The sequence below is a fragment of the Corvus kubaryi genome, unplaced genomic scaffold (assembly GCF_017639235.1).
Source record: "Corvus kubaryi isolate FWS band 111438036 unplaced genomic scaffold, C.kubaryi_AGA036_p1.0 37397, whole genome shotgun sequence".
NCBI classification, from domain to species: Eukaryota; Metazoa; Chordata; class Aves; order Passeriformes; family Corvidae; genus Corvus; species Corvus kubaryi.
The window spans coordinates 5,082,981-5,105,672 of NW_024581136.1; the positions used below are offsets into that span (position 1 = coordinate 5,082,981).

Sequence of the window (22,692 nt, forward strand, 5' to 3'; positions counted from 1 at the left end):
AGCATACACTCCCTTCACTTAAATCGCTAAATCATCTTTCCTATCTTATAATTTAACACATACATGCGTCATATATATGCATATCTTGTGATAAGTTTTATTCAGCATAAAGATTCCAGTGTCCTGGCAATGACAAGAGGACTCTAAACATTACTCCTGTTGTCCACCTCCTTATTCCCCAAGGTGTCCAATTAATTTTAGTGAAGCTTCTGGAGTAAGGTACAACATGGAGAACAATATCAGAATCTGATCCTTGATTGTCATCTTAAAAAAAAAAAAAAAAGGTGTTATTCTTCTATCCTTCTATTAAAGGAATACTTACTTAATGTCAGTTACATTCCTGACTCTTACAGGAAATGTTGCATCTATTTCATAATTGACCTGACTTGTAAAGTTATAAGTGAGTAGCTACTAAAAGACCACAGAGGCTATTTTGGAAAATGTGACTGAAAGCATATTTTCTTTGAGAAAAGAGGAATGGAAGACTCTAATCCTAATATAGTACAGAGGAAAAAAAAAAAAATCTGGGAGATTTCAATGTTTTAATATGCTAAAACACTGGAAAGTATGCACACTGTGGCCTAAATTCCCATCACCTTTCTCATGCAAGAAACATCACTGGGTTTATAGGGACCAAATTTTTTGATCCTTTCATCTTTTTTTAATATCTTATTCATAGCTGCAGTCTCAGCAGTCTGCAGGGTTCACTTTAAGCACTGGAGCTTTTAGAAGGAACTTCTTAGTCTTTCAACATTTAAGCATTTATTTGTCTAAATTTATGATTGTTTCTTTGCCAAGAGAGAGAATCAGAAAAAAGATGGACTCCTCCAAACACACAGTAAACACTCAGCAAATGAAAAGGTTCATGACACCACATTTTGTTAAGAAATTTACAGCAGGTGACCTGCCCCTTTTCATGGTGGCAACAACTGTATTATTCACTCCATGTAATGGATTGGGAGGTTATGCTAATCTGAAGAGGGAAGCTATCAATTGTATATGTCCAGACCATCTCTCCCATTGATTTTGTAATTAATGATGAATGTACATTTTGGGAGGGAGAGATTGCTGAGGAGGGAACTTCATGTGCAGAATAAAAACGGTACAGTAGCCTAATCAATTAGGTATGGTTGACAAATGGGTGAGGGAAGACACGACAAAGCACTGTGCTTCAGTAGTGGTCACAGAGAAGATGTCACATGATATCTATATTAATCTTTCCACAGGCTAAATGTGATCCATTGCATCAGCAGGACCATGAAAAAACTGTTTGGTATCTCAAAATCACGTGTCTTTGATGCTAACTTGAAACCTGCTTGCTTTGTTCACAGACAAAAACATTGTAATAATGCACTAGGTGCCAAGAAGATAATTTGTCCTTTTAAGCCTGGTAACAGGCTTAAAACCACTTAGAATATAATTTTATGTAATAAATAGCACACTTGCAGATGGACTTAACCAGTCTAAGTGTCAGGAAAAGGTATGCCTTTGGAAGCATGAGAAGGTATCTGTTCCTGTATTTTCTCTCTGGAGCAACTGAGAAGGACTCAAAATACAGTGGAGAAGGGAGAAACTTTGATTTTAAAACTATGCTTGGTCATTAACTAGGGCAAGAGAGCTTGTGTGTCCAAGCAGCTGGACCAGTGATCCCGAGTTTTAATTTGCTGCTAACGCACAGCCACACCTGGGCTGGTTTCTCTGAGCCCCAACAGCAACACTGCTCCCATCACTGCCTGCACAGTTCCGGCACCAGAAGTATGGTTTACACTCTGTCCTTCCTTTGAATTTGTGCTTTAAAAGTACAAGCTTATTAAAGTTCATTTTCATTCTGCTACAGCAGTATATTGCTATAAATTAGGAACAAGCAATCAGAGCTGATCTTCCTATGGCTCCATGCAACTTATTTTGTAACATCATTTCTGCCAAAGCCAGATTTCTATCCTGCTTTGGTCTACCTAGTAGCTACAAGAAATAAACTCACAATGAAGGAAATACTATCACAATTTCTGATAGGTTTTCCTCATGGGCAATATGACAGGTTGCTTTATTTGTCCTGGGGTGTGTAAGACACTGGGTCTCACTGGTCTGTCAACTGTTACAGCTACTTGCTGCAGCTTTGCCCAGTTCAACAGAGGTGTCTCATTTTTAGAGCATAGTTTAAAATAGTGCTTTTTCTGGCAAGGCAGGTTTGGTCAGTAAAGCACCAGGTAATCATCTGCTGGCTAAACAACAGGTATCTATCACAGCATGCAATAATGGGAGAGAAAGAGAAGTGTCTCAATACCCCAGCCATTCGTACACAGCCCAGCCCTCTCCTGACACCAACCAAGGCACAAGACCAGTGTTGTTAGAATATTGAGAGCCACAGTGGATTACATCAAATGTCCACTGAGGGTTTGTCTCCAGCAAGGTTTCCAAGGAGCTGAGCTGGGAAATGCAGGAAGAGGGCATGTATGTATGGCAGTTCCCACAGGTTATCCCACAGAACAACTATTTTTAGCTGCAGGGATTTTCTGAGTGATTTCAGTTTCTGCAATGTAATAGTTCTTACTTAATTTCTCATCCAGAGACTTGTGCAGTCTCTCCTTGAATCCATGTAAACTTAGAGCAGCCCCCACATCCTTTGGAAGAAGTTACACATCAACTGCCTACTGCAGGAAGAAACCAAACTTCATTTGGTTTCTTTTGAACTTGGCTCCTACAACCTTCATTCAACAGTCCTCAACTTCTGTACTAGAAGAGACAGCAAAGACCCAGCTTTGCCCATTCTGCTCATCAGTTTGTAGGTCTGTCACAGTTTTAAACTGAACAGCTCAAGCAGACACAGACCATTCCTACTGTGGAAGTAATTCCACCCTTCTTGGACTTCTGTGAGCATGTCCCAGTTGAATTACATTCTATTTGAGGTGAAAGGACTGGAATCATGTGCACTCTTCAGCATGTGGATGAACACTCACTCATAGAGCTGCTCTCTAGTTTTTTTACTCACTTAACACTTGGTTAACATTTTGGCTGCCTCACAGCACTGAGACAATTTTTTCATGGAACAAACTATTATAATCCCAGGATTGTGATCCTGAGTCATAAGGGTCAGATCATAGCCTATAATTTTGTATGTGAATTTAGGATTGCTTTTTCCCACATGCATCAGTTTAGCTTTGTGCACATGAAATTTAATTTGCCCACACAATCTCCTGACGTACTTCTGTGCTTCCTGATAGGAGGCCTTCATAGTCACTACCTTGAATAGCTGATTTCCTATCATCCTCAAACTTTCTCATGTCTCTGTTTACCTGCTTGTCCCAGCAGTTTATGGTGTGTTTACCAGGACAGACCCCAGCACAGGTTATGCAGAACTCCATTATTGAGATCCATTACATATTTTCTTGCTTTCCCTTAAAAGTCTTTGGCACAGGACTTCATGAAAAGCCTTGCAGAAATACAAGTATAACAAGCAGCTCACCCTTATTCACTTCCTTATCGAGCTCTTCAAAGACCTCTGATAGATTTATAAAGCACGATTCACGTTCCATCGAAGTCTGCCCTGGTATGAAGAGTTTTCCTTTACATTTTAGTCATAGTCAGGTAACAGTCAATAGATCACAAGCAGACTAAGTGGAAGCATCTCTGCTTATTTAACAGATTTGGCTTATTTCAACCAAGACAAGACTGGGTCACTGAAGTACCAGCTGCTGATGGGTTTCTTCCAAGTCTGATTTGTTCACTGGGGACCTGTAAGAATGATCATGGGGACCCTGAGAGCCACTTCTGACTGTATGATGGTGGCTGCTGCTGGAAATGAGAGCGAGTGGGCTGAAAAAGGCCTAAAGAGGGTTAGAAGCTCATTAGCAGCCCCTAACTCTCTAAGTTTCCTTGGAAATCTCAGCCAGACTAGTTATTGATAGGAGATACTAAATTAAGATCACACTGACATGGAGAACTGGGGAAGTGCTAAATTTTCTGTAGCCATCATGTCCTTGTTTCAGGGAGATGTCACATCCCACTGCTCAGGACAAGCACACCAGCAATGGAAAAATAACAGAACAACCCATATTTATGTTATTCAAAGGATATTTGCCGCTGTCCTCTCTGTAGGTTCTGTAAATATCTAGCTATGACAGGAGAAAAGAAAACATAACCTACAGTCTTCATAGCTGCCAGAGCTTTCAGTCACAGTTGGGCATTTCTGTATATCCCTTTCTCTATGGAGAAGTAAATGCCAAAAAAACATTAGCTTCTTCTAGCCCTTCCCCCCACCTACCATGCAATGAATTGTATGTAATAACACAATACAGAATATAATTTATTCTTATAATACATAACAATTTATAATAACATGGAAGGAAATGGATGCAAAAGTTTTGAGTGAAACAGAAGAACAGATTTTGCAGAACTGGAGTTTGATGAACAGGAACGTTATCTCTGTTCTGAGAACATTAACATTAAATGAAAAAAATACTTCCAGGAATAAACCAGAGGCTGTGCTGGTATCAATCATACTGCTGTGGAGCACAGGTACAATGCAAAGAGCAGTAAACAGAAGCCCACTCCACCATATTTTTTACTGAGTATTTGGACACCCCTATTACTAAAAAAGGATGAAAATAAAAGATCTTTTGCTCTATTTTTTACTATACAAATAACTTTTATAGAACATGGGTTTGTCTCTCTTTGCCCTTCTGTTTTAAGGGGAAAACATGAATTACGGATTCTGAAAAGGAATAAACAAAAGGTATGAAAGCAAATGTGGCTAAGTACCCCAATTTTCTAAGATTTAATTATTATCAGTAAACAGCTCCCTTTTAGGAGTAATCCTAATTGGCTATTAACAACAGTAGCTAACAATTTCAAGGCAATTAATATTTTAAAATAATGAGATGGCTAATATATTACATTAGAGCCTAAAGTAAGCAGAAGTCTTGCTAATTATATATATTATTCTCCCTACTTTTCTTAATGAAGGTGTCTGGCTTGTAGATTAATTCATTTTTGCTGTAGTTTTTACTTTTTTAAATCACTGTAACTAATCCTCCCACACACTATTGTAGCATTAAAGCAGAAAGATGTGGATGAAGCAGTGAAAGAAGCACAAAAAAGAATATTAAAATGAAGATTTAGTTCCAAGTTTCAGTAGCAGGTGCCCAAAGTAAAGTATTAAGATATGGAGAAATTAGAGAGAAAAGGCAGAAGCCTGAGTCAACGTTTATTTAACACCTTCTGCCTAATGCTGAAACATAAATCTAGTCACAGAGGTAATCACACCCAGATCAGTTTGATTTTCAAAACATAGCAATTCTTCTGACAAGGATATTTCCATTCCATAGCTTAAATAATTGCTTTTCCTGTTTTCTCCAAAGCAGAGAGAGGAGGGTGCCTTGGATAAATGCAGATTTCTTCCAAATTGGGAGCTAATCCTCCAGGAAAGAATAGCAATGAATGACTTGTTTACAGTCAAAATCTCATTTGTATTAGTCTATAACTACATTTCACTCTCAAATATTTGTGTGTCTGTATGCTCAACAACTGTTTGCTGCTGTGATTGCACAAGAGAATTGCCTCTACTGAAAGCTGGAATATACAAGTTTTCCTGTGCTGTGTACCAGAAACACACTGCACTGTGCACTGTTGCCCCTAGGCTCAAGAAACAATTCCAAACTCCCTGGGAAAATGATCCTTGCTTTGGAGAGAGGGAAGTGGAGAAAGCCCTTCCTTTGGTTTGCCCCAGGGAGACACAGGGCACTACCACATCCTGAGCTCAGCCCTGCACACCCAATGCACACACATCATCACTCAGCCCCACAAACACAGCCCAGGGCCTCTGCCCCAGCTCTGAGAAGACCCTTTCCAATTTCTCAGTGAAGCCCAAGCAGTACTGACTGGCTAAAATGTTATAACAGCATGAGGAAATGTGAGGTCAACCTCCACTTAATCACACTACTGCATCTCCTACTGCTCTCCTACACGTATGAAATCCTCTTTAGGACCCAATAGGGGCTGTTAGCACAAAAACAACCACTCAGCAAACAGGATAAAAACACAAAAGGAACTGCTTCAGTGTGGCAAGTGTCTCTCAAGCATCAGACCAAGGTCATATTTTAATTGGGAGCTTGCTGGTAATTTATGTACCACATGATAAAAGTCACCTGTGCTATGGAATATAAAATAAAGCCTTCACACCAACAATGCATCATTAGATTTCTGTATTTGAGACACAAATCAGCACAGTAACTGATGGTATCTGTTAAATGAGTATATTCATTTGTAGACACTCAGAAGACATGCATGCTCATCCCAACAGCAGAACACCCCTTAATAAAGCATAGAGCAGCAAGTATAGGGTCCCAGCTAAGCACACAGCAATAGCTCACACACTTACACCCTGCAAAGCACTCACTGTCCTTTGTCCTGGATCATACCCATCAGACACTCACGGCATCTCTGTGCCCTGTGTTTGCACCACATTTAGGAGGAAGCATTCTTTTTCCAAACTGAGACTCACTTCCAAAATACTGTTCTACCACTCTTGTTTTTCATATTGTAACTGTGACAGTGGATGTTGGCTCTTGGGAAACAAGACTTAGGCAGGGCCATATGAGGCAGGTTAATAATAAATGAATACATAAGTGCATCCTAACTCTCTGAACATTATTTTATAGTTTTGTTTCTGTAGCTACTAGTGCATATAGATACAATCTATTGAAGTTCTCTCACTTTTGCGAAAAATCTTTGCACTCAGGCCTTGAGTTGCTGGAAGTATTTTTTCGTGTAGTGCTATGTAGCAGATAACCAATTATTTTTCTCATCAGAAATACAAGGGATAGTAAATAATATTATAAAAGACATTTAAAAGGAATATTTGCTGGCAAATTCCCTTCCAACTTCTGTAGCAGTTTCTCTTGGGTACTAATTTGTCTAGGATCTTTTTCTTATTTCAAGTCACTGGAGTAGACAAGACTAACATGAGACATTTAACATACGCATCTACTTATCAAAAAATAAATAGATTACCAGTTTGTTGGAATACGTTGCAGTACATACCCTGCAGCACAGATAAAGACCAACCTTGGCCCACGGATTATTTGATAGCTCAACAAACCATTGCTTTGTACTTTATCTATCTTTGGCACCTCAGCTCCAAGTCAGCTCCAAGTTCAAGCTCCAAGTCAGCTCCCTAACTTTGCAACCAGTACAGAAAATAAATTTTAAAAAAACAGTACAGGGTTCAGGCAAGGGCTCAATGGCCATTGAGTGAGTGAGCAGCAGCTCCCTCAAGTAAAAAAAAAAACTGCTTTAATATTCAGTCTCATTATGGTCCTCATTGAGGGCTGATGTGACAATGGGACAAGAGACAAAACAGCTTAGATATATACAACTGAAGATTTATTACATACACATAATTGTGTATAGGATATCAGTCTGTCTCTATGTCCTACTCCCAAAATGAGCAAGAAGCCAGTCAAGATGATAAAAGATGGATAAAATGTCCTTTCTGATGTCTCCCATCACTTGGCAAATGCTCATTACGGAGCTGCCAGTAGAGACCCACTACACCAGCCTCGAGGATTGACATGGGGCAGTGAGATATTACCAGCTTCCTTTTAAGCAAAACCTGAGAGAAGGATTTTATTCTTTCACTCCCTGAGAAAAAGGCACCAGGGCAGGAACAGACACTTTGTTGTGGGCAGAGAGGCCTCTTTTCAAACACGCAGAGGAAACGTCAGGTTTGGGGTTGCCAAGTACCTGAATTCAGGGTTCATTCTGTTACTGCATAGAAATGTCTCTGGTGTGTTTGGCACGACATGTTATCCTAGACTGATCATATGTTCACAGATTGTGGAGAGTGTGTGAAAGCCTTTTTTGCTGTAGTTATTGGGCGAAGTCACGTCTGTTACCTGGTACCCATGCAGAGAAATCTGTAATCTGGGAACAGATGGTCTGAGTGAGTGAGAGAAAGACAGAGAGAGAGAGACGCTGTCTGGAAGACTGCAGAGTTTTCCACTCAGACGAGATGAAAGACGAATGAACAAATCTACCACAGCATGACAAAAACATGAAAATATAGAAGAATGTCAGTCCTGAAGGTCATTCCTTTAGAATTCACCAACTGTCTATGCACCATATGTGCATATCAACACACCAAAGAGAGCCCACCATCCTGTTGCACAGAGCCGGAGGTGGCTTACACAGCCAAAATTTGTGGAATCATAGACTACCCATTTAGAAAAGTGACACACTGTAGTCTAACCATACAGTCTGAGCAGAATCTGAAAAAATATCTAGCAACGTCTGCTCTGGATTTATTACAAAATTTGATTGCAATAGGCCAGAACTGGAAAATTCACATCCTAGTCTTCAAGCACTACCTTTGTGGGATATGTTTGGATCTGAGACTTTTTCAGCAACTTGACGGATGCAGTCCAAGCCTGGCTTTGGAGTCCAAGTGTCCCTGGAACTGGTGACACCTGCCACCAGGACAAGTCCATCCTTCCCAAACAGTTACATGAAACTGACTATTGCTACCAAAAGGCAGTACTGCATTACTCTCAAATAAAATGAATTGGATCTAACATGTCTTAAAATCTTATTCAGCCTTCTTGACAGTGAGATTTTGGTAATCAGCAGCCTATCCAAAGGTACTGGGTGCTGCCCTGCTCACATGAGAACCTACCTTGCTAGTCTGAGAGCCCACACCTCCAGGTGGGAGTTCTGATGACCTGAGGTGCTGTAGCTCTCCCAGGAACAGGAGCACATTCAGCCAACACAGGCACGTATCACATTGTAGCTGTGACAGCACAGAACTTGACAAGGTGCAAGAGCCTCAGCTGAGGGTTCAACAGAGTCCTACATTAGCAAAATTCTAGTGATTCCTGTGTGCCCTGGAATACATCTCCATCATCACCCACAGACAGTTCAGTGCAGCTCTGCTCCATCCCCACAGCTGCCATCGCATCTTCAGCCACAATGGAGACACACCCCAAAAAACAAACCTCTTACACTCAAGTGAAAAGACACGACCACCCCAAGCCCCACGTTCCCAAAGACATTGTTCAGGACATTTCAGGCAGAATGCAAATGAACAAGCCCCTGAATGAGAAGGCAGGATCCCAGCGATGCAGTGAGGGTCTCACGCTGCCTGACGCAGCCCCAGGCCCCTGGCATGGCAGGGTTGTGTGGAGCAGAGCAGGAAGGGCACCAGAGGGATCAGCCATCGACATTTTGCTCCCAGAACAACACTGTGCAACAGGTATTTAGGGAAAGCAGGACCTATTGACAAAATCCTCCAGGCCTGTGAATTACACGCTGCAGGGACTCTCAGCATGGGCCCTTCTAAAAACTGCTCGCATAAAATCCTGCCAGCAGGAGCAGGAAAAAGAGGAGAATCAAGACACTCCCCCCAGTGAACCACTGGATGAAATCAGTGGTATTTTCCTCACATAAAACTGATTTGAAAAGATAATCAAGCCCTAATCGAACAGGATGGTTTCACTAGAAAGGTGAGGGGTTGCAATCTCACCAAGTGATTGTCTGCATGAGACTGAACTTCTAGCCCTTTCAGCCTACAGCCAAAATCAGATGAAGCTGATTTTAAGAACACTTCAGTTTTAGCCAGCACAAGATTTTACATTTGGGTGCTATCCAGTACTTCAATTTTTCACAAGAAATCCACATTGTCAGACATAGACAAGCAACCCTGTATTTTACTATTTATTCTTCCAGCAGTGTGTCAGTCAATTTACAGAGTTAATTTCCAAATAGGACAAAATATTTTTTTCTTCTCAATAAAAATGAGCGACTTCAGCAGAACATTCAAAGGCAAAATTCCTCTTCCCTCTCCTCTTTCTGTCCTGGCAAATGGCAGCAGAGCCAGAGCAGAATAACAAGATGCTGAATTAAGCATGCTGCCAATGGAGTGAAAAAATCCATTCTTTGACAGTAACAAAGTGATCTATCATACCTCATGCCTAAACTACAGAAGAAGACAACATCCTTTTGGTCAGTCTCAGTTATTAAAAGTATTTGCTTGGAGCCAGAAAAAGCTGGCTAAGACACTCTGGAATAGTATAAAGCATCTTACAGGAGAAATGAAATACAATATCTCATTGTGCAACACAAAACAAAGGCTTTGACTACAGCTTTATGCATTTGCCAACTCAGTTATGTAGATGGTGATCCTGCTAACATGCAAAAAGGGCAAATATCAACTTAAAAGCCCAGAAAGAGCATCTTTTCTCTCCTCTCACTTGCAATTTTTTACCTTCTGAGGCAGGATGAATTCATATTACATGGGTATTACAAAGGCTGTGTGTACCTTCCTTGTCCTTCTCCATAGTTATAGAAGAGAGGGCTCTGTCTTAAAGGAAGAAGACTCTAGAAGTCTAGTATGAGTGAAGGGAAGTTTTTGTTACACACAACCAAGCGGTTTTAGGTCGTGCAACAGATCTCTTGCAAGAAGTTTTAAGCCCTGAACACCATCACTGAATATAGCACATGGTGCTCAGTGTAAAAAATGTAATTTTTTGTCTTCAGCCTGGGAAAACAGAGGTTCTGAAGCTTCATAGAAGCTGCAGCTTTCAGAAAATGAGAAAATTACTTTGAGTTTACATCTTGAGGGTGTTTACATACCTCTCTAATGTCTACCACTATTCCCTAAGCTCTTAAGGCCCTTAATTCAGGCAACTGATTGATGTTCACCCTCTACCTGCACGCAGTGGGTGTCTGCAAAGAGAAGCCAGTCACATGACAGAACAATGCAGAGAAATGGTTGATTCAGAAGCACTGCAATGTTCTTGGTATTTTGCTGTTAATTAGGCAGTGGGATTGCAGCCATCTGAGTATTGCATACTGCACAAAAGTGAAACAACAACAAGCTCTGATAAACAAAGCTCTAAATAAACAAAAAGCACAAGGAAGCAGAGGAGCCATTATCAGCTAAGCTGAACAGCAAGCCCCAGTATGTGTTGGGATGAGCAGGCGACTTGGATCTAGGAAAAGAACTTAAAGAGAAAGAACAAAAGGACCTCACGAGTCTTTATATGCTATTCCAGTTTGATAGACACTTGTCCTGCAGCCTGAGTGAAAGCCATGAAGAGTGGACATGACTGTGCCATCAAGGATGTGACAAGAGTCCTTATGGACGCGAGCGAGGACAGCCCTGCAGGCAGGCATTCAGACTGCAGGTGCAAACACGAGCACAGGCCAGGCCAAGGCCAGACTGAGAATGGTGCCACTTGCAAAGAGTTTGTACCTGCCAGCACAGACACAGGGCTAGGGGACAACTCTGCTACAGAAGATGAACATGCTATCAGCCTGAAAGCAGATGACACATTTAATATTTTTAAGTTGGGCATTGGTACAAAAGCCAACAGGTTTCAATTACATGAATGAAAAAGCAGTCCAAGTAGGTAAGAAAAAGGCAGTCTTTTTACAGTGTGTCTTATGCGTATCCTCCATCAAGACAGGGAAACTAAAGGCATCTCATGATCTCATGCCACTGTTGTGTGGCAGGTGAAACATATTTTGAAATAGCATGAGGACTGAAAAATGGCCTAGGAACTCTGCCATAGGAACACAGAAATTTAGTGAGAGTAGAAAATGGAGTTGAATGAGCTCAAACCATAGTAGGGGCTGCACTAGCTTATTGCTCTGGAAATTATACTAAGAGAACCAACAAAAACAAATGTCTTCAACAGATCATGACAGGGAAAAGAGACATAATTCCTTGTTGCTACAAAAAAAACAAAAAAAAAAAACAAAAAACAAAAAACAAAAAAACAAGATCAGAGAAATATTTCTCTGTATTTGTCATGCTCAGCGGGTTAAGCAGGATTCTGGCCCTTGGAAAACTGCAGAAACAAGGTCTCTGGTAACAGTAAGGTTCATCATTTGTGCGGGAGCTGAACTAAATTGGGGGACGAAGAAACACAGTTTCATAAAAAAGGGGGAAAGCAAAAGGTTTCTGAGGACCTGTGTCTGAAAGCCTAGGCTGAAAGCCATAAAGCTGATGGGATCTAGTCCCCAAACACTGTGCTACAAACAAACTATATTGAGTCTACTTTCCTATTCAATTGCATAATTTGCACACAGGACTAATAGGACAGAAGGAGCTTAATTTGTGTCACACCTTGCAACAGTCTCTTCTGGCACAAACACAGTGGAAGTAAACCTGGGAGACACTGGAAGAGGAAGGAATCAGAGCACCTGGTGTTGTGCCTGCTCTGATATACCTTTCTGCAGTGAAGCAGTTCCCTTTTGACAGTTGTGTCCTTGAGTGCTTGAACCCAACAGTGCAGGACACCATCAAAGCTGTTTTGGTTGTGCACAGTTTTATCAGCTGAGGACCTGGCCTTGCACTCCTGCCACTGCCGTGGTACACAAGTTACTGCTATGGAAATGCAGCAAAGCCTGAGGTTCTTAGAAAACTATAGTTCTCCTCACAGGTCTCACATCTCCTCTGACGTGCTAGTAACATGAAGGCAATTATTCTAAGGGTACACAATAGCGCTACAAAACATGGTGCATATAGAGGCCAAAAAATACAACAATTAAAAGTCTTCATATTTTCACAACCCGTAAGCTAAAATACAACTTAATTCCTGCACTATTCATATCTGTTAATAGATCACACCTGGGTAGCCTCTCAGACACTGCAGGATTTTATCTGCCAGTGCAACTTTAGTAGTGATTCTGCAAGTATAATGGCAGCAACTGAAGCTCTTCATCTCTGGTGCCAGTTCAGCACACACAAACACCCTGCAAGAACATACACACTTGTTGAGATCAATACTCATTGTTTATAAGTTACTTGGCTCTGAGTATGCCAGCTCTTGGAAAGGTCCTGGTGAGCCTGGAATCTGTAAATATTTTTTTTATTGATGCTGATGATACGGATGAGCTAAATTGCAGAAGCTGGAATTGCTTTTAACATTATTCAAGGGGAATGTTTCCAAAGAGCCCACTGTTACAAAAGCCAACAGTAATTTACATCTCTTCCAAAACATTTGCCATTTCAGACAACTCCAAGCTGCCTCTCTCTAAAGTGCAACAGTTTCTTTTAAGAGAAAAGAACCTGTGTTCAGTATTGAGCAACCTCTGGAGATCCCAAATGTGCTCAGCACCTTGTAAGGTCAAGAGCTAAGCAGGCTTTTTTTTGGTACATTTGGAAATTAACAGCAAGACCGAAGAACCAAACTTCTGCCCAGACTTCATTTAGTGTATGTTTGCACTAAAAGCCACACTAAATCCATCAACAAAACTATTTCTTTCTTTACTGCACCCTCTTTTTGGAATGGTAGAAGCTCCGCAGAGGCCCAGCCATGAAACAAGTGCTCTGTCTGGGTGCTGTACAAACATGGGACACTGAGGTGATTCCCAGCTAAAAGAGCCATTTTGTACACACCTCCAAGAAGAATCAAAACAGAGATCATCATAAGCAAACAGGTGATCATAAATTCTGGTCCTCAGCAGTCACACACTCCTGAGTTTAGGGGAAAGTGTCATGAGTAGGTGCTGGATTACAAGGGGTTTCAAACCTTTATGGAACAAGTAAACGCCTATATTTTGTACCTAAATTCACATAATTTAAATCAGTATCATCCATAAGAGATTTAATTCTCCACGCTGCTCTGGAAAAACTTCAAGTATAAATATACATTTCAGCAACAGGAATCACCTCATACTTAGAAAAAGCCACCATTTGTAACAGTATGAAAAAATAAGCATTCCTAAAATTTCCTGATTTTACATATTCTCAAGAGTTGACAATAATAATCTCTTATTCAGACATAATCCATTACTCCCCAGATTACAACTGTTCTTATCAATAGTGCATGGTACCTGTTTGCTGGAACATGCCAACCTGATCATGAGAATTTATTTAATGTGTAAGGTCTGAGCTGCTCAAGAATATATTTATCAAAGTGAGACTTACTTAAAAACAAAGGCAATTTTTCTTACTTGCTACACTGTTCCCTCCAGTGCTATTCCTATTCCATGAGTATTGTGAAATTGCTTCTTCTACAGCCAGCACAGCTCACCAATCACCTTGTTGAAAAGTATGCCACGGACATTGCCCCAATCTGTAAAGTCACACCTCACGATCTTTCATTTATGAACAATGCCAGCCTTTCCCCTGGGCCAAAGTTTTGTGGGTTTCCATTTATTGGTTAAGTTTTATTCCCATCCCCTTTCTGAAAGCCCTCAAAGGCATACCTTCAAAATACAGTGGGGTGAAGAGATCTGCCTGTTCAGGTCTCAGGACAGAAAATAATACCTCCTGATCACAGCCCAAAAGGATGGTCTCATGCTTGGTTGCCACACTGGACAGCAGCAGCAGTACAAGTGACTCCCAGCAGGGCTGGTTTCAGAGGGCCTGTGAAAGCAGTCACATGTAGGGCAATATTTGAAAAGTTGAGAGACATATTGACAAAGCTACTTAGAACACAATTAAGCACATTGAGTGATATTCTTTCTAGGAATATTCCTCTGACTCTATTTATATTCATAAAATTGTCATTGGTGCCTTTGATCTAAAAAACCTCTTATCTGTAGCCAATCTAACAGTGTGACTTCTGGTTTATCTCCACCCCCTTTACATTCCCATGCAAAGGGAGTGGGATTCCCCTTGTGCTCAGAGGGGAACTGGGTGAGACCCAGGGTAATTCAGTGTCTGAGAACACCCAGCCCACGACATCCCTGCAGAGCCAGCAAGTGCCATGGCTCTGAGAAAGGGTGTTTAACCCAAGGGATGTGACCTGCCACAGTCATTCGGTGTCTTGCAGAGACTGTGGCTCCCATTCAAAGCATGACAATCTCTATCCCAAAACTGATTCAGCCCAAAGAAAAGAAGAGTTGTTACAACCACCCAAATGGTGCCAGGATTGCACAGTAGGCTTCAACAAATGCTTTGTTATGATTATTTTATTTCTATGGCTCAACAGTTCCCGCTGTGGGAATACATGGGGACCCACTCTGATTTCACCCACACTACCAAGAGTCAAAGAAGCAAAATGTCAGTGCAACATAAACTGGGATAACTGATAACTGTACTAACACAATAATAATTTATACCCAGGTAGCATGTCAAAGGTCCAGCCAAGACTGAAGCTCTGTCAGCTTGGCATGATACAATCATTAGGGACAATCCTTGTCCAGGCATGCTTACAAACCAAACAGACAAAACAGGCTATGTGTAATAGGGAAAACAAAACCACAAAGGAATTAAATGTCTGGCCAAGGGTTACACCAGCCAGTCAATGGCAAAGACAGAAATAGAATCCAAGTTTCTTAGTCTACTACTTGTGGCAATGGGAACTATGTGGCCCATCAAGAGCCTGATTAGTTCACAGTATTTGGCAAGACCTACTAAAAGTCCTTCATTAATATTTAGAGACATCATTTGTTCTCTGCTCTATTTTGCTTTCCTTCTTTTTCCTCAAAATAGAAACTTTTTCTTTGGAGGAAACTGGAAGGAGCTCCTTTGTATGAATGGGGGAAGGAATGACTGCTATGGGATGCAGCAGATGGATAAATAACTCCCCCCAAAGCAATAAAGAAAAACTTCTTTATTGCAAAATATTATTCCTCTCAATGTTCATAATTGTAACTGTCAGTTACCAAAATTAGAATGGAAGCTACTGTATTTTTAATTGCATACTGAAAGCATGTAGAGCTAAACAGTGCCTATTAGTCCACTCAAACAGATGTTATCTAAGTCAATACATAGTTTTGAAAATAACAGTCCATACTTAGATGCCAAATTTCTTTTTTTAGGCACTTGATTTCCAGGTGGTGGCTTAGGGTAGGGAGGACCATGGATAATGAGCATCGATTTGCCAGCTGAACATTAGACTCCTAGGTTAGACCCCACCCACATCCATGTAACTTCCATTAGGGACCCAGATGTGGGACTTTGAAAAGCACTCACCTTCCATTTAAGTCTTTCTCTCTTCCCACTGGGCTTCCATAACTTGAGGCTGCAGATCAGCACTGAGCTCTTCCACAATCACACCTGAAAGGGATCACCAAATGACACAGAAGCAACAAAAGAAGCTCTATATCCACTACTTGAGAACATGTCAAATCTCACAGTATTGCTTTCAAGTATTACACGTTATCACAATTACTATCTAACAAGTATTTCCTTTATTTACAGTTAATTTCTTGAATAAATCCAGCTGCATTATATAGGAATTGAAAAATCAGCCCCCTTTCCTCTATATTCTATTAGGTATGTTTAAAAAAACTTCTACATCTTCTGGTTACCAGTCATTTACGGTAAATGAGATTTGAATTCCAGACTCTGGAGTGCAGCCATTTAGGATATGCAGCTTTGCAAAATTTTCCACAATGAAATCTCCAATGATTTGAAGGTACTTCACTTTACTCTAAAGCAATTTATTAGTGCAAAACCCTCTAAACTACTGACATATCTGGTCAAATTAAAACATGATAAATCTGATGATGGGATTATAGTCATTATGTTGTGGTGAAAAATGCATTTGGAGAAGCTGGTGTTTTTCATATCAGCAGCGTTCCTTACAGTCCAAAAATGAAATTACAAATGCTTTCAAGAGAAAGGAGGTGCCAGCTCAATGCACAGCTTTTGTGCAGTACAGGGTTGAGATTTGGAGTAGCATTAGTTGTTTTTGTGGAAAAAACCCAATAAGAAATACAAATGAGATATCTTGGAAAAGTACTAACAGAACATGATTTGCAGAATTGGGTCCTTTTACACTGAAAGTGTGTTACTTCTACAGCTGTATCTTTATAAACCTCCATGAAGGAATATCACATTCTACCTTTTGTAGACAGGAGTCCAGAAATGCAGTTAGTCTGTGAAAATTGAGATATCTGAGATTTGGGCAGCCAACAGCTTTCCGCTACGCAAAACAAAAAGTTACACCTGCCAGATGATGCAAGGAATTCAAGCTACTTCAAATTGGCTGAGCCACAGTAACTGCCTGGGTATATTCACCAGCCTACTGCAAGTTAAAATCAGTTTAACTTAGCCTACTATTAAAGGGGGTTATCCAAAATGTATTCTGTTGCCTTTGCTGCTACTACTTAATAACATACAGAAATAAATATCGTAACTTGGAAGATGTATGGTATCTTGTCAATCTGCAGAACCTAAATTTGTTTTTTAGTTCAATTTCTGATCTTGTGTTTATATATAGGTGTCACATATTAACAACAAGTTGATAGAAGTCCCTAGTTACAAACTCTCTGGAATTTTGTTTGAAATCCAAATACAGAAATGCAAACAGATTCTATTGTAGCTTCAGCTCATATCTGATGTTTATCAAGTCTTGTATTTCCCACAGAGCTGAAAGCAAATCCCTTATTACTTGAAAGAACTTAAACACGCTTCACTTTCTCAGAAGCTATTTTCTGTCACTACTTCTGACAGTGCTGCCTCTGCTGGCTAATGCATTCTGTGATGGATCTTTAGAGAAGATTGCTTATTTTATTTTTTCAGGGGTTTCACTCACAAAGAAACATCCTTGTGTCTTTCAGAGACAAGGCTGTTCTGATTTACCCCTAAATACCTTTGCATCTGCAACAAAACCACGTCTTTTTTAGTGCAGAACTCAGGACTGCAGTAGGTGCAGTGTAGGATGTGCCTGCAGGGAACACATGAATCTACCAGCCTCGGTGCTTTTTGATGCCCATGTTCTCATGCTATCAGAGGCTCAAAAGGAGACAGTAGCTGAAAATTGAACCTTCAGATCGGCATTGCTCTCAATTCTCAACACAGCAGGGTAGGAGTTTCACAGGGTTTGTTTTATAGAGAATGTGGCCATACACACTTGAAATTTGGTGGTGTTTTCCATATCTTTCATAAGTCACAAGCTATGAAACGACTTTCTACCCTTCTGGCAGACCCATTTATACAAATTTCTGCCAGTCCACTCAGGGCTGCGTTGACTTACTCTACAGCCAAGTGCTGTCTTCAAGGACTTCCCAGCGGGAGAAGAAAGGTGGAGACATTATTAGATATGTCTCAAAAGTTTCACCTTCTCTCTGTCTGTTCTTTAGTGAAGTATGTCAGGCCCTACGTGTTAGGACCTTTTCCATGTCTCTCAGAGCTGGATTCTGCATGTGACAGGCAAAGGAAAATTAGATGAAATATCACTGAAATCAACAGCATATCAAGGTAAGAAAATCAAAATTAAATCTTACTGTGCAAGAGCACATTTCTGCACGTGAAGCCTAAGATGAATGGCTGTTTGGAATGAAAGATACCCTTTTGTGGGCCAGCCTCGGTACATGGCCACAGAGAGGTGGTGTGGCATTCTTCTTGCTAGTACAGTTGCTGTGGTACAGCAACTCATCCCAAAGTCAGCATCAACATTGCCAAGATACTTCCAGACCCTGAATCAAAATGTTAAATCCTAAAATCTTGGGAAAGAAGTCTCAAGTCATAGCCACAGCCGAAATCTCAGAAATAAACCCTTGATTTAAAAGGAACATATAACAAAGCACTGCACATTCAGGCACTTTTGGTATCCCACTAACCTAACAACCCACTGTAATGGGGTTAACCAATGCTTAGACAAATTCCACGGTTCTTCAGCTCAACTAATCTCTTCTGAAACCAGAAGGAATTGTTGTTTAATGCCCATCCAGTATCCCTGCTGTCTGAGGGAAAAGAAAGAGCAAAGTTTCCTCAGAACAGAAGACAACTATAAAAAAAATTACACCAGATTATCTGAGGGACCCCCAGTCTTTAGGCAGATCTTCAAAAAAATGCTAGAAGTCACTTACCCTAACTAGGTTTGCTTTTTTTCCTGGTATCTGCAGACCATTTTGAGCAGGGAAGAAAATAATTACTCCTCTCCAGATTATCAGACTTGTCCAGATAAGACAAATATTTTGTGTGATGCCCTATTGCAGAACTCAGCCATGCTATAATTAGCAGCAGTGAAGAATCAACTCCACAGCTGTCAGCACATCCATCTCTACTTTCCAAAGGGGTTTGTGATATGACTTGGAAAAATATGGACACGTAGGAATTCTGGGCAAGTTATTTCAATTCAATGGGAAATATTCCTCTAATAAGAATACCACAGTTCAGACCTTTGTAATACTTAGCTGTAGCAGGCCCAATTTATAGCATCTAAGTATTAATTCTCAAAAAAAAAAAAAAATCCATTGTTGCTTTAAAAGTTTTGCTCTATCTTTTACTGATGCTTTAACACACTTTTGACTGAACACAATCACTGACTTTTTTTAAAAAAAGTACTTTGAAAACTACACTGGAAGTAATATTTGCAAATACTATTTCAATGACTTCCCAAGGCAAGGAATTTCTTATTAGTGAACCTGAAGCCACTGGCTGGCTGGCGTGAAAGCAGAGAGTGGGGAAACTCTGAACTCTTTCTGTGCTAAGACAGTGCAGTGGCTGGTACACAACAGGGGACCACTGAACCAGGGCTTGGGTCTGATTCTTCTGAGCCTTGGGCATCATGCTCTCATTTTACCTGGGCAGTGTGGATGTGTTTCTCACAAGAACGACTCCTAACCTGCTTTGCCCAAGCAGATTGCAATGGAAATACAAGAGCAGTGGTACATCTAAAGCAAGGGTTGAACTGAAAGTAGGGAGCACCACAGCTCTACTGTCAGATATCACTGCAGCTTCACTGGCGTTGTTATGGAAATTCAGCTACACCCCATGTGAGAGCAAAGAAAAAGAGGGAAACAGGCTTTGTTACAAGGTCACACTTTTCCTGTGAAGGCCCCTTCCAGTAAACAGGATCTGTAAGTCTATACTATTTTATACATTACCGAGGTAAATAATCTTGAAAAATTTAAAGGAATATTTCTGTCCACTGATATCTTGATTGTTGTACTCAAAAATGTAAGCTTGTCAATCCCCGATTTCTGTAAGAGTAATTTCCAAGAAATATGTTTTGCCTCAAGCAACAGAGGCTCCAGATACACTTCTGGTTTAAAAGCAAATAATATGAAGCATCTAAAGCAACTTTCAACTATAACTGTTGCACTTTCTTCCATTGACACAAGCAGGAGTTCTGCCATTGACTAAAATCTCCAGCTTGATACAATTTTAGGCAGTAAATGATGTATAGTATTTTTTTAAGTCAAGGATAGCATTTTGGTCAGGGGTAGTAGAAATCTCTGAGCACAGTGGACACAAGAACATTATCACTATTCGTGTCCAGCACATGAGATATCCTGATACAGTTTTGTGAGCATGGGTATTTGCTTTAAATATCTTTAATAAGGTCTGACTCAAATCTATTCAACTCCTAAGGAAAATCCCAGTGAGCATCATTTGGGTTTTACCTAAGACAGACAAAGGAGAAAGAAATAAAACCTAGAACTGTCAGCATTTCTACATGTTCTAGCTCACTATAATTTTTAAAACTTAATATAAAATGCTGATAAATATTCAGAATGTTGCCTGAACTCTTCTAGAACAGAGAAATACTAGTATGAATTGAAGTTTTACTATTCAAGGGATATTTCAAGGGATAGAGTGAGTCATCCAGGCTGCAATAACCACATGTGGGCCAACTGGCTGAGACTGGTCCACAAAGCCGATGTAGAGTGTTAAATCTTACCCAGAATTATATTAAGTGATGGATAGAGCATTACTGGACTGAGCTGTTCTCACTGGTAAGAAAGAAAGTTAAACCTGTGGATTGGTTTAAATTCCAGGTGTCACTTCTTTGTTGTTAGAGCAGTTGCTGTCCTCTGAGAAATAATCTGCTCCTAAAATGTGTGATTCTGTGTTACCAGGAGAACACCACAGGTGTGCATGGTACTGTACAGGCAAGCATGAGAAACTGACTGTGGCAGAGAAGGCTGTGGTTTAAATTAGATATTAAACAGAATATTGGGAGCATGCAATAGTGAAAAAAGCAGGAAGAAGGGTTACATTTCATCAATGACGGGGCAGGCAACTAGACTGGGTTTTGGACTGGATCTCACTGCACATCATTCTTCTTAACCTTACTTATTCTTCCATGAAACTACAGAGGTAGTCTCTGATTCACACAGCCTGTGACTGCAGTGAGACAGACTCAACACACAGGTACCATGGGTGTGGGATAGATACCAGTGAGGGGTGCACTGAGGGCTCTCAGATTTTTACATGGAAACATTTGTGTGCAGAGTACAAGTGTGCCATATCCAAGCCTTGAGGCTCCTGCAGCATGTACACTTCTGTGCTGCCAGTGCTAAGTGCCCTGAAAAGATAAATGCTCAATGCCTGTGATCCCTGCAGTTATCCTTATGAGCTGGATTTCCAGTTTGGCTCAGCTTCTTGCAGTCCCAAAGAAAATGTAGCAAACAAACAGTTAAGGACATTCAACTTTAGACCAAAATCCCCAGCTCCACACTGCCTGAATCAGAGCTTTTTCCAATCTTATAAAGTTTAATCATTCATTTCATTCAGGCCTTGACAGTGTGTTAGGGAAGTTACAAGACCAAGTAAAGGAAAAGAAAAAATAAGAGCAGAATAACACCTGTCTTTGCAGCTGGTCACCAGGCAGACCTTTAATGTGCTGCCTGCTGGGAAACAGGGATGGTCTCATGTTACACTGAGGCTTCAGCAAAGGATGGAGTTTGCAGAAAGGAATCCTGCAACTAAGGATGTGAGGCTTGGGCTTTAGCCAAAAACAATGGAGAGCATCATTAAATGAAAAGTTCCATAAGTTCAAATGCATTCAATCTCTGAACAACACACAGCTTTGTGATTTGAAAGAATTTTAAAAAGAAATTTAAATCATCACTGAAGAACTACCAGTTGTTTCTAATTTTGAAGAACAATCAGTATTTTACCCTTAACTACCACCAAATGCTTCCCAGAGTGACAATAGTCACCCATAAACAGACTGAATGTCTTCATTTAGGAAGAGCAGACCAACCCTGATAAAAGCCAATATGGTGCTTTGAAAATTGCTTTACTGCCTGAAGCAGAATTTCATCTTTCATAGGCTACATCAACCCTAATAAGTGGCACCAGTTTTAAGTCACATCCTTAGAAGCTCATTGACTACAATTGAGAAGTCATTGAAGAAGAGTGATTCCACAAGATTAGTAGAAAAATATACATAATGGTATTAAAGTAGACATTTAGAGAGTATAATCTTAAGAATAGAAATGCTGCAACAAAAAGCAGTAGAATAAAATAAAATTTAAAAAATAGTAGTTGGACTGAAAATCCTAGAGCAGTGAAATCTGCATAGTTCTCCTTCTGAGGTGAAACAGTGGAAAAGTGAGGACAGGACTGCAAAATACCTAACAAAAAATGATCAAAGCACTACATAACCAGGGACTAAAACACATATTAGAAGCCAAAATGCCTTTTTTCCCATACTCTCAATAATACTTGACTGCTAGAAAGTATTAACAGGTGCTTAAGGAGCAGATCAGTAGTGACCTGCATTTTCAGCAGTGACCTCTAATTTCAGTTTCATAGCACGAGACAAAGAAGAATCTCTTTTTCTGAGGGATCTAAAATATCTTGAACTCTTCCTAATTTTGGTAGGAAATGTGAGGACAGTAATCTCCCCTGATGAGGAAGTGAGAAGGGCGTATATTGCCTGTAAAATGTTGCTGAGAAATGAACTCCTGGAATTACAATTTCACAATTTTGGGAACATAACATTAAGGATTGAAGAAAGATATTTAAATGCTACAATATTTGAAAATTAACTCCTTGAATGA

General features: G+C 40.3%; 1 long non-coding RNA gene across 1 annotated transcript in view; it reads right to left on the bottom strand.

Annotated features, from left to right (window-relative positions):
- Positions 1-22,692, bottom strand: part of LOC121671298 — a 253,252-nt gene that overhangs the window by 33,250 nt on the left and 197,310 nt on the right. The window contains exons 9-10 of the long non-coding RNA XR_006018470.1: positions 15,923-16,006; positions 14,209-14,368 (exon numbers count right to left, since the gene is read on the bottom strand). This is a non-coding gene — a long non-coding RNA (uncharacterized LOC121671298). The remainder of the gene's footprint in view (positions 1-14,208; positions 14,369-15,922; positions 16,007-22,692) is intronic.